The sequence below is a fragment of the Grammomys surdaster genome, unplaced genomic scaffold (genome assembly GCF_004785775.1).
Source record: "Grammomys surdaster isolate TR1022 unplaced genomic scaffold, NIH_TR_1.0 260, whole genome shotgun sequence".
Lineage (NCBI taxonomy): Eukaryota > Metazoa > Chordata > Mammalia > Rodentia > Muridae > Grammomys > Grammomys surdaster.
In genome coordinates, this window is record NW_021604701.1 from 666,432 (window position 1) to 679,896 (window position 13,465).

At 41.5% G+C, this 13,465-nt stretch overlaps 1 non-coding gene across 1 annotated transcript; it reads left to right on the top strand.

Moving 5' to 3' along the window:
* The first annotated feature begins 12,788 nt into the window (after positions 1-12,788).
* LOC114627890 lies at positions 12,789-12,891 on the top strand. Its single transcript, XR_003712415.1, has one exon. It is a non-coding gene; the product is annotated as a U6 spliceosomal RNA (small nuclear RNA).
* Positions 12,892-13,465: the final 574 nt, after the last annotated feature.

Here is a 13,465-nt window from a genome sequence, read left to right on the forward strand (position 1 = left end):
TGGTCATTTCTTTTATAGGTGTTTTATTTGCATATATGTCTGTGTACCCTGTGTGTGCCTGGTACCTGTGGGGACCAGAAGAGGGCGTCAGAGACCCTGCAATTAGAGTTACAGAACCTTGTGGCTTAGGTTAACCTTCAATTTACCATTCTTCTGCTGTAGCCTTTCAATTGCTGGGATGGCAGGCTTGAGCCACTAACACTTAAATTAAGTGTATAGATTGTTCTGAAACAGGGGTTCATCATGTTGATGAGTAAGTACCAGACTGCTGTGGTGCTTACTATGTACTCCAGTGTGACCTCAAACTCTGCCTCCCTTTATCTGGCAAGTGCTAGGATTATAAATGTGTACTACGGCTCTTGGTTTATACCTGATTTTAAAAGCAAGATTAAAAAGTTAAAGTAAACTAATTGTAAAAGATGGTTTTGCTTGTGACATTTTCACATACCCATAAACTATTGGTCACATTCACCTTCTAGTATCTTCTCTTTCACCTCCGTTCCCCACTCCCTAGATTATTTCTTCTTAATAGTCATCTTCTATTTTCATTTCATCTTTATATAGATTCCATATATGACAGAAAAATATGTCATTCTCATCTTTCTGGGTTTGTCTTATTTCACTAAAGTGAAGATTAGGCGTTTCAGCCTTTCTTCCGCAATCAAATGACTTTCTTTTTCATGGCTGGATAATGTTCCATTGTGTATATATACCAATTTTATTTTCATTTTAGTCACAGGACCTCATTAAGTGGTTCAGACTTGCCTTGAACTCACTCTACAGCCTAGCTAGGTTTTGACCTTGTGCCGTCAAGATTGGCTTACTGCATCTTCTTTACCTCGTAACCTGTTGATGGCTATCTAGACTGACTCTATTATCTTGGCTATAGGATCAGTGAACACAGGTATTCAGGAACCTCCATTGTGTGCTGGCTTTGATTCCTTTGATATTTACCCAAGGGTGTCTAGACATAGTCTGCTGAGAGGTTTCCACAGGAAAAGATGGGGGATACTGTATTGATTTGCATCTGTTATGTTGCTTTGCATTGCTTGGAGAAATCGTTCTTGATCAAGGTGACTGTTTATCACCTGGGGTGAGTTAGCTAGCATTTTGTGAAGAAGCTTTTCACCTTGTTCATTCAGGACAGTGGTCTGTAATTTTGTTTTCGAAGTGTCTTCGGATGCTTTATTTTTATTCGAGGTAATGTTGGCCTCACAGAATGAATCTGGAAGGATTCTTTCTTCCCCTTAATTTTTTTTGAGTCATTTAAGTAAACTTGGTGTTAACTCTTTTAAAAGTCTGGAAGAATTCACAAGTGAAAGAAGTCATCCGGCTGTGGACTTTTCTTTGTTAGGAGAGCATCTCACTTTTCTCATCGTGTCCTTTGAAGCACATTTTTCCCCCTTTTTTTTACTTTTGACAGAGTTCAGTGCATCTAATTTTTTCCTTGTCCACTTGCGCCTTTGGTGTCATGTCTAAGAAGTCTATGCCAACTCGAGGTTATGAAGATTTATGCTACCTTCTAAAACTTTAAAAGCTCTAGTTCTTATAAGTACATCTTTGATCAATCCATTCTGTGTTAACTTTTGTACATAGGATCCACCTTTACTCTGCCCCTCCCCTATGGAGTCTCCTTTTTATTTCTGGGAGCAAAACTCTGGTTACAGTGAAGAATGGAATCTACCTCTAGGTGGTGACATGCTCTTGGTCCCTCCCTTAAAAGCTAATTTAGTCAGTCAGGTCAAGAACCTACCTAAGGGACGACTTTTAGGATGGTGGGTTCACCATAAGGTGATGCACTTTTCCTTCCTAGGATTCTCATCCACTAATACATTCCTTACAAGACACCTTGAGATTCCCCTGGCACCAGTGTATCTCAAACGGCTGCCCCGCCCCCAATTCACTTTTCCACATTCCCCGCAAGGGCAGTTGTGAGGTTTGCAGCTTGCCTACATTGGGATTTTTCCTTTAAACTTCCTAATGCCTTGAGCCTCCTTACTCTTCTCTCCCTGTCATGTGGCTGACTTCTATGTCAGCTTGTCTCAAAGGCCATGACTTTTTCCTCCTTTCTTTTCCATTTTCCTCCTCCAGGTAGATGCAAGATTCACAACTTGTCTGCCCTGGGGCTTTTCTTTTAAAACTCTGATATAGTCCTTGAGCGTCCATTTGTGTTCGTTTCCAAATTTTTTTATTAACAACATAACCTCAAAAGGAGACTCTGACTTCCCTGGAATCATATGTTAGTTCCACCAGGACTTCCCAACGTTTCCAGTAACACTTCTTTATTGCCTTTTAATGAGTCAATCAGCAGAGAAAATGAACTTGCTCCAGCACCATTAGACAGTATCAGTTGGGTATTGGGATTAGATGAAATCATGATTCATAAAAACAGGAAATGCCATCGATTAGGACTCTGTTGGTACCCACCTACCATGGTGGTTTGAATAAGAATATTTCTCATAGTCTCTGAAATCTAGATATTTGACCCCCAGTTGGTGGCACTGTATGGCGAGGCTTAGGAGATGTGACCTTGCTGGAGGAATTACATCACTAAGGGTGTGCTGCGTGGTTTCCAATGTCTCCGTATTCCCAGTTCACGTTCTCTGCTTCAAGCTGGTAGTTTGAGATGTGATTCCTCAGCTCTCAGCTTCCAGCTCCAGTCACCATGTCTGTCCATGATGCTATGCTGTTTCAATCATTATGGATACCTAACCCTTTGGAACCACAAGCCCAAAAAATCCCTTCCTTCTGTAGTTGCCTTGGTCACGGTGTTTTGTAACAGCAATAGAAAAGAAACACAGTAATCCTTCAAAGTGAGACATGAACTTGTCCAATGCTCCACAACTGACAAAAGGCAGAGCCAAGATATGCATTGGGCCCATCTATCACCAAACCCCCAAATCTCAGTGCTACAGAGCCGCAGAAATGCAGAAGTAGGCATCATTCTGTCCGGTGATCCTATGTATTCACTATCTTTATGTAAGTGTGTGTTAAATAATAAGTGCCTCAGACACATGGGAGGATGGTGCATGGTGCATGGCTGGTATTGGACAGAATGTGAGACCAGAAAAGGCTGAAAGATGCCAGAGCCGTGACTAGCCTAATAGGAATATAGATGAAACCTCAGCATTCATTGCCACTTTTAATTTGAATTAGGTTTTGATACTGGGCCTTGCTCTGTAGCCCAGGCTGGCCTAAAACTCACAACCCTACTACTTCATATTCCCATGCAATGGGATTCAGTGGGTGGACTACCATACCCAGCCAAAAGCCCAGTATTTAGTAGGGAATGCTCTAACAACTTCATATCTGGTATATAAGTCCCATTCTATGCCTTCACTGCTGAGCAAAGCATCTAGATTGGAAACCTTTTTTCTTTTAGTCCCGTAGAGCATGATACTAAGAGCACGACAGCATGGGGGAGATTTTCAAGCAGATGTTCTAAGAGCCTTGGCACCAAGTGAGAGCCCCATGGCTGAGGTTGGGTGTAAAGCCTCCAAGGGTAGAGGCTAGCAAAGTGAGGAGCAGGATCCCTTCTTGAAGGGCACGCACTCCAGTCAGGGGCTTGTAATGCATGGGAAATCGAGAATGAAACTAGAAATGGAAACCCAGAGGGAAAATTTCAGACGGACCTAATGGTTTCTTGATTCATTTTCTGATCATGTTAATGATAGCTTTTAAAATCAAGCCTTACCATGCACCAACTGCTATACTAAGCACTTTATATATAGCAACTCTTTACTCTTATGACAACAGTATAATACAAATCTCTCTCTCTCTCTCTCTCTCTCTCTCTCTCTCTCTTTCTCTCTCTCTCCTTTTTTTTTTTTTTTTAGAGATTAGTTCTCACTCTGTATATCCCAGGTTGTTCTGGAACGCATTGAATAGTCCAGGATACCCCTGAATTCTCAGCAATCATCCTGCCTTAGGTTCCCAAGTGCTGGGAATGTAGTTGTGAGCCACCATGCTCAGCTACCTTTAGTAGGCTACTGAAATGGGTCACCCTGAGCCAGTAACCTTCCAGGAATGGGAACTGAGTTACTGTGGGAGGTGTTTATTTTCTACTGCTTCCAAATCTTTGTATTAGTTTAATTGTATGTGTATGAGTGTTTTTTTTTCTGGTGTGTATGTGTGTGCACTATGAGTACGCTATGCTCACAGAAACCAGGAGACAGCGTTGGATCTCCCAGAACAAAAGTTGCTGACAGTGGTGAGCTTCCATGTGAGTGCTGGGAACTGAGCTCAGATTCTCTGTAAGAGCAGAAGCGCTTTTAACTGCACAGCCTTCCCTCCAGCCCTGCTTCCAGGTTCTTGAAGAGCAAAAGAATAATTGTCAACATTTAAAAGTAAAATAGTTTACCTTAATATCTGAGTTTCTTTCCTTCCCTTATTCAACCAGAGGTTTGAGTAGCACCAAACAGTCATTTTAACAGAACACAGTGGGTGGGTCCAGCAATAGGTTTTTCCTTGGACTCTGGGACATTCCACAGGACTGACTATGCCTACTTCTCTGTCGTTTTAGTTGACAGGAGAAGAGACCTGCCTTTTATCAGGCTTCAAGCCTGGATTCTGGGGGGATGGGTATAGAGGGAATCCTGTTGTCTCTATGAAGAGTACTTAGGGTTGGGAGAAGAGAGAAGGCTGCTACGGAAAGAGGCCCAGAGTAAGTCTTGAGACAACTGGTACGACAAGGAAGGTCAAAGGTCAAGGAGATGAGATCATCATGGTGACCAGGCTGTTTAGAGAAGGACTAGAAGGTATTTACTGATGGAGGGGAAGAGGGACTTGGAGAGAGACGGAGAGGGAGAGGGAGGGACAGATAGCATGCAGGGATGTAAGGAGGCAGTGTCTAAATTCATGGTATTCTGGAAAAAGCTGTGAGGCCCCACTGCAGATGTGCTGGGAAGCTGTGGGAGGAAAGGCTGTGTTTAGACAGAGAGATGAAGAGTGGGATATTTTGATACAAAAGGGAGAGTAACGAGTGAAGGTCGGGATGAGAAAGGGAGAAGTCGCATCACCTCTGCAGTGGTCAGAGACTGCATGTAGCCAGTCCTCACTGTGCCCCTGGCCATCAATCCTGAACTTCCTTTGAAAAGGCAAGTAAGGGAGTGTCCCCAGGGAGCAAATGAGTCAGTATTTTACCCCTTCAGCCCCAAAGCCATGGAAAACGGCTGTCTGCTTGGGGCACAAAGGATGTTGACTGTTCAGAACTGGGACATACAGGATGAAACTGGGGGAGGAGGGGAACAGAAGCAAAGGCTGCTAGTGCTGTGTCTTCTCTTTGGCAGTACTGCCCTTTGTCACAACTGGCTATTCTCTTGAACAAATTGTGGGGCTGAGAAGAAGTCCAACAGGGGAGAAAGTATCTAGTTAAAAGGCACCTGTCCCAGGAGCAGCACGTTTCTGCATGCTCCAGTGAGGCAGGAGCTGCAGAAGGAGAAAGCGAGGCAGAGAGAAGGGACATGAACTTCCCAATGGTCAAGTAGTTCAGAGGCACGAACAATGTCTCAGTGCATCTGCCATACAGTCTGCTGTACATTGCAGCCTGTCCTACGTGCTTCGAGAAACCAGATGAGGGCTATTTTGTGTTCTTGCCAACATTTATTAAAGACAATTCTCCCACCCACCTTCATAAAACTTCAATTGAAATTTCAAAGCTATGGTTGTATTAACAGCAGAGACGTCTCAACATAACCCTCTAGCAGTTCCCAGGGATGAGATTATTTCTGCTGTTCCTGGGTTTAGAGTGATTTACACATAATTACTAGTGTTTCCCCTCTGATTACTGCCTGATTTCTGGAGAGCAGCTACTCTGCAAAGCACCTCAAATGATTTCTTCACTTGGTTTTTGAAATGAGCCTTATATTGGAAACCTATCTTGCCATTTTGTGCATCTTCATTTGCGCCTGCATGAAATCTCAGATCTGGACTTGATTGAATTCTAGGAGAGATAATATGTGGCAAAGTCTCCAACAAAAGAAATATTTTTTCCCCTGGAAAAAAACTTAAGGGTTGGGACTTCCAGGATGGCTGTGTGGCTCATTTTTCTCTCCAGTGTAGCAGGCATGTCACTGGTGAAAAGTTTAAAAGCACCTATTTAAAGACTCTGGAAACTGTTCTCAGTACACACACATGGAGGAGTATTTATCCAAGGAAATCTACTAAATGTCAGTAAGGACACTGAATCTGTAGCATCTGCACCACAGTCCACAGCAATCCCCATTCATGTCCCCAGACCCCCCACCCCAACAACCACATTCTGTGTGACTGTTCTAGATAGGCGACGCCACAAAAACATGTATCCCTCTTCCTCACCTCCCAGTCTAATGGTGACAATTCCACCCCAGGAGCATCATCTCCCCACGTCAGTGTAACAGACACTTCATTGTTGGTGGAAGCAGCCTTTCTCCTATACAGATTCAACTGTAAAATTATTTTTGTTGTTACTTCATAACTATAATTTTGCTATTGTTACAAAGCATAACATACATCTCTGTGTTTTCCAATGGTCTTCAGCTACTCTGTAAAAGGGCTGTTCGACTCCCCCTCCCCCAAGGGGTTACAACCCACAGGTTGAGACCCACGGTACTAAGGGCACATTTCCTTTCACTCTGAAAGGAAACGACTTCCAATAGAGCACTGGACAGTCACACAGGTGATCAGGAGCTCCACGAAAGGCAATTCTGTAAGCAACAACAAAAAGATGTTATAATGAGGATTGAGGGTGTGGCTCAGTGGTAGAGCACTTGCTTACCATGACACAAGACCCTGGGTTCATGGGGCAGGAAAGATGGGTCAGTGGCTAAGTGTGCTTGCTGCTCTTACAGGGGACCCAGAGTTCAGTTCTCACCACCCACATCAGGTGACTCACAAGCATCTGTAAGGGCCTGCATTCTCTGGACCCAGCAATTTTTGGAGAGAGTGTATGTGGGGGGAATTTTAATAAAAAAACTTGTGTTTTTTATTTAGCTGATTTAAAAAGCAATTTCACAAGTAACAACTATAAAACTATATTTTATCCCTGTATTATAAATAAATAAAACCTGTTTTGACTCAGCATAAAGGAGGTAGTTAGGATCAAAGCATTACTGTGAGCATGTGCTGTGTAAGGACATGACTGAATGTTAAGTCAAATATGCTGGGAGAAATGGGGGGACAGTAGTGGCATTTCAGATAGATGACAATCTGTTCTACTCTTCCTTTCTTCTTGTATTTTCTCTAAAAGATGTAAGACTATATAAAATAGTAATCATAAACAGATATTGTTAGATTTGGAATGTACATGGGCAGACATTCGTTCCTAGCCTTCACTGTTCTTTCTTGAGTGTAGTAGATTCTGTCAGCCCAATGGTGGCTTGAAAAAGAAATGTCCCCCAGAGACTCACATATTTGAACACTTGCTCATTTGATGGTGCTGTTTTGGAACTTTGTGGAACCTTTTGGAAGAGAGGTCTTGCTGGAGAGACTGTATCACTGGGGCATCCTTTGAGAGTTCTTGGCCTCCCCTCCCTCCCTCCTAGTGTGCTCTCTTATCATTCTTGCTTGTGGTTGAAGATGTGCTCTCAGCTTCCTCCTCTGCTCACCTCCTTCCGTGGCTTCCCTGCTATTAAGGCCTTTCCTTCTAGAAGTGGAGGGCAAAATAAACCTCTTCCTCCTGTAAGTTGCCTTACTCACAGTATTTTAGCACATCGACAGAAAAGTAATGAACATAGAGAAGTTAGTTGGGAGATGTGTGGAAGATTTTGGCACTTGGGACTAGAAAAGCAGTTGGATGCTGTAAGCAGAGTTTAATGGAATGTTCTAGTAGGCGCCTGGAAGACAGTAGTATTAAGAGAAATGCAGACAATAAAGGTGGGGTTCCTGAGGTTTCAGACAATATTAGCAACTGGAGTACAGGCCACTCCTGTGATATCTGGGCAAAGAATCGGGCTGCTTTCTGCCTGTGTCGTAAGAACTTGCTGGAGGCTACATGAGAAGTAATGGACTAACTTCTTTGGTTGAGGAAATTTCAAACAGCATAATGTCAAATTCATGGCATGGTTATTACTGGTGATGCTTATGGAGGTCTTCAGTGGAAAAGAATAGTGAGGCAGAAAGAAATATAAAATGTGCAGTTTGTCGAGAAAAATCACTGGGAAGCTTAACGTTTGCTGGCAGGGCGTGTGCTAGGAGACGCTGTAATTGTTCCGGAGATCCCCGCCTGCACTCCAACAAGGGGAAGGGTGCCCCCAGGACAATACCCATCCAATTAAGCTTCTGACTGGTATAAAGAGAAAGCCTAGGAGGTTTTCCACTTCTAGAAAGTAACTGCTTCACCAGGAGAAAACTGCTACTAATGTGATTCAAAGTGGTGAGGGTCCATCCCAGGCTAGCAGCTGAACTTATCAGTATTGGCTTTGGAGGCATAGAAGGTACATAAGGGAAGTGTGCATTTTACCCCCACGGTTTCAGAGAGCCACTGAAGTCAGGCACTGTGTGGCAGTGTTGGAGTTACTACAAGAAGGCCCCGAGAGAGCAGAAGACCATGAGAAGCCATTGTGTTGCAGCTATGATAGTGAACCCCAAGTTGCAGTAGAGACCCCAAGATGTTGGGGATGCCAGAGTTGTGGAATATCTGCTGAGGAACGCTGCATACAAAGGGTGGAACCAGAGAAGGGGGAGGGAAAGGGAGGGAGGAACAGAGACAGAGATAGAGACAGAGACAGAAAGAAGAGAGACACACACAGAAAGGAGAGACAAAGAGAAACAGGGAGAGAAATAAACAGAGGGGGAAATAGAGCAAGAGAGAGCGAGAGAGTGCGTGCAAGAGACAGAGACACAGAGAGAGACAGAGACAGAGGGAGACAGAGACAGAGAGACAGAGCGAGACAGAGAGGTGGCAGGCTGCTGTGTTGGAGGAGCAGGGCCATCTAAGCAGTGGACATGGAGCTATGGACTTGGTATTTGCCTTGCTGGGTTTCAGTATTGCTTTGGTCCAGTATTTCGTCACCGTGTCCTCATCCCTCCCTTTTGGAATGGTAATGTACATTGTATGGTGGAAGTATGTACTTTGCTTCTTGTTTTCCAGGGGATCACAGATAAGAAATTGTCTTTAGTCTAAGAAGTGACTTTGGACTTCATGTTTTGAAACAATGTTGAAACTGTGAAAGAGTATGAGGACTTTTGAAGTTGGACTGAATACACTTTGCATCATGAGATGGTCCTGAGCCTATGGGGACCAGGTTTGAATGGGAAACGTCTCCCACAAGTTTCCATATTCGAACACTTGGCCCTCAGCTGGTGGTACTGTTTAGGGATGGGATGGGACCTCTAAGAGGTACAGCCATGCTGAAGGAAGCACACCAATCGGGGGTGATATTGAGAGTTCACAGGCTAGCCACACTTCCTTTTTGCTCTCTCTGCTTCGTTCGAGGTTAAGACGTGATCTCTCAACTTCCTGCTCTGGCTGCCTGCTGCCATGTCTCTTCCATCACTATAGATTCCTCCTTCGTAACCACAAGCCAGAATAAATTCTTTCCTTTATAATATGTTGTCATGGTATTTTTATCATGGCAACAAAAAAGCAACTGATAAGTAGGCTAAAATGTATATTATAGCCCTCAAGTCAATTAAGAAACAATTGAGAAAACACCCCTCAAAAATATTAATATCGGAACAAACAAAAACATCGTAAGTCTAAAATGTCAAAACAAAAATGAGATAAAAATACTGTAGTTGAAAAATCACTAGAGGGATTTATGTTATGAATTAGAAGATATTTACTGGGGCTGGAGAGATGGCTCAGCGGTTAAGAGCACTGACTGCTCTTCCAGAGGTCTTGAGTTCAAATCCCAGCAACAACATGGTGGCTCACAATCATCCGTAATGAGATCGGATGTCCTATTCTGGTATGTCCGAAGACAGCTACAGTGTACTCATATGCATGAAATAAATAAATAAATCTTTTTTAAAAAGAAGATATTTACTTAATGCCAAAGAAGCGAGTGAAACAGCAGAGAGAGAAAACCAGCTGTGACATATGGGAAATACAAACCAAAAAATGGCCCATGAAACTAAAAAATAAGAAATCCAAAGCAAGCAAAAAAAAAATTAAATAAATAAAAGAGGAAATAAATAAGAACATAGAAAAATAATAGAGAAAAATCAACAAAACCAGAAAGTAGTTATTTTGGGGAGTGAGGGCAAATCTTTGAATAGACCAGTAGAAAAACAGAGAAGACTTAACACTTATTGACATTATAAAAATAAAAGGAAACTAATAGATTATACAGAAATATACTGAAACAAAGGAGGTATATAGAATGAAATAGAAAAATCCTAGAAAGAACAACTTCTAAAATGGGCTCAAGAAGAAGGAAAATGTTAATACATTAAAACAAACAAAAAGACTGAATGAACAAATTTAAAACTTCCACATGGAAAAGTCCTGCCCAGGTTGCCTTACTGATAAATTTGATAAAATATTTAAAGGAAAATGAAGACCAAGGTCTGGTATGGTGGCACACCTGCAATCCCAGTACTAGGAAAGCCCAGGCAGGTGGATAGTGAGTTCAAGCCTAGCCTGAGCTATATAGAGTATTAGGACTGCTTGGGCTGCATAGAAAGCCCTGGTCTCAAAATCAAATGGAAACGAACACCCACCATCACAACAATAATTCCTACATACAACTCGAGACCCAAAAACTAAACCAACAAACTAAAAACCTCAAAGCACCAAGGGAAAAGTTGATAACTACATCGATAACATTTTTAAAAACATTATTTTTAAGATTTTATTTTATTTTATGCAAGAGTGCTCTGCTTCCATGTACACCTGCATGCCAGAAGAGAGCATCAGATCCCTTTATAAATGGTTACGAACCACCATGTGGGTGTTGCGAATTGAACTCAGGACCTCTGGAAGAGCATATAGTGTTCTTAAACACTAAGCCATCTCTCCAGCCCCCATTTCTTTTTATGTCCAGCAGAGAAGTCCAAAGGCAAACTGCTGCCCTTAAAAACTGGAGACTGACACTAGATACAGACTGTGACAACTTAAAGTAGCAGAAGCTTCCAGTCATGTTGCAGTAGCAGACATCAGTAGCTCCAGGTACTTGGGCTGCTGAAGGAGGAAGATTATTTGAGCTGGGGAGTTCTGAGACCAGTCAGACCAGCCAGTACACTATGGAAAGACCACGACTCACAAAGAAAATGTGTATGAAAAGAGGCATGAAAGTTTCATAAGCAGAAAACAGCACTAGAGTGTGAAAATATGAATCGTAATTGACTGATTATTGAAAGTTCAATGAGGACAAGCTGACAAAGGTTAGCTAATAGTAACTTTTTATGGGCCATAAAGCACACATTAACCACTTTAATGGAAAAGGAATCACATGCTATCTACTCGAAGACCACAGCAAAAGTGGATAAAAGAAAGCTGTTCGTAGAATCCTCAGTATTTAGAGAAAAGGGGGGATGGGGGAGTCGGGGAGGAAGTGTGAAGGGGATTGGGAGGAAAGGAAGGAGGGGGCTTTGATCAGACTGTAAAGCGAATAGATAAATAAATTAACGAGAAAAATTATTTAAGTAAAACAAAACCAAAAAGGACAAATAAAAATCCAATACACTTTAAAGCCAGGCAGAGAAAAACAAGGCATGGATTATCAATGTCACAAATGAGAGGGCATCATTCCTGATCGCACATGCACCAAAAGGACAATGGAGGAATTCAGTGACCAACACGAGGCCCTCAGAATCAACACCCTAGACAAAACCAGTCAATTGCTTCAAAGACAGCCCGACAAAACCCACCCAAAGAGCACTAGGCGATATGAATAGTCCTATATTTATAAAAGGAGCTGTGTCACTAATTAATACCTTTCCCAAACAGAAAACACCAAGTTCAGATTGCTTCAGTGGCAAATTCTATCAAATATTTGTGGGGGAAAAAGTACCAGTTTTCTTGAAGACAGAGGAATGCTTCTTAGCGCATTCTATGATCCTAATACTAAAAATACTAAAATCAAACAATGACAAAATCAAATCCAACAATGTAGAAAAAGAACTATACTTCACAATGAAGTGAGATTTATGCTAGGTATGAAGGGCTGGTTCAGCATCAAAAATCAATCAGTGCACTCGAGAAGCAGACCTAGGAGTTTCAGAAAAGTCTAGTTTACAAAGTGAGTTTAAAGCCAGCAGAGTTATATGAAGAGATGCTGTCTCAAAAACAAAACATTTTTTAAAAAATCAATTAATTAACATAATCAATCACTTAATAAGGTAACAAAAAATACCCACAATAATTTTAATAGATACAGAGAAAGGCTTTGATGAAAATATCAATGTCTCATCACAATAAGGCCCTCAGCAAACCAGAAGTAAATCTCAACACTCCAGACACTGGTTACAGGATTTTGAGTTCAAGGCAAGACTGGGCTTCATTGCTAGACCCCTATCACAAAAGTTAAACACACCAAAAGAAAAAAAAATCTATAAAATATCTACAGCAAACATACTTAATGGCGAGACTCTCAGAGCTTTCCCACTAAGATCAGGAATAAAAAGACTAGGAGGTCCCCTCTCAACACTGCTTCCATTCCTTACAGAGAAGAGAATGCAGTAAGGGGTAAAGCATGAACAGAGAAGGGAGAGCCTCTGCTCACAGATCAAATGATCATAGAGGTAGGCAGTCTGAAGAAAACCAAAGAATTCTTGCAACTAATTGTTACTGCAAGGTTGCAGGACACAGGGTTGACATACAAAAGCCAACTGCAATGAAGAAGTGGAGTTTGGAACTAAAGACACATGATGTTTTCCTCAGTACCGTGCAAAGCTGAAACAATACAGAGAAGATTAGTGTGGTCCCTGCACAAGGGTGATAGGCAACATTGTGAAATGTTTCATATTTTTAGTACACCTTTACCTCAAACTCATATACATACCAGTTTTCTTGAAGTCAGAGGAATGTTTCTAAATGCATTCTATGAAGCTAGCATGATCCTAATCATGCTAAAATCAAACAATGACAAAATCAAATCCAACAATGTAGAAAAAGAATTACACTCCACAATAAAGTGAGATTTATTTTTTTATTTTTACCTCAAACTCATATATATATATACAACCTATTCTATATTAATCATAACTTGTTCATTGTTTTTAAAATACATCACCATATATTAGCATTCCCAAAGCATCAAACATCTGAGTGAAAATTTGACATGAGCTATACAATATCTGTATGGAGAAAACTATAAAACCGTAATGATAGACATCAATAATAAATGGAGAAGATACGTTCTGTTCACAACAAGAAAATTCGATATTTCCTAGATGCCAGTTCTCCCCAAGTTGATCTACAGGACTATGCAATTCCAATTGAAATCCCAGAAAGTTATTTTCTGGATATCACTAAAACTAATTCTAAGGTTTTATGTAGAGAGACACAAAAGACCCAGAATAACTAACTCCATATTGAAGGAGA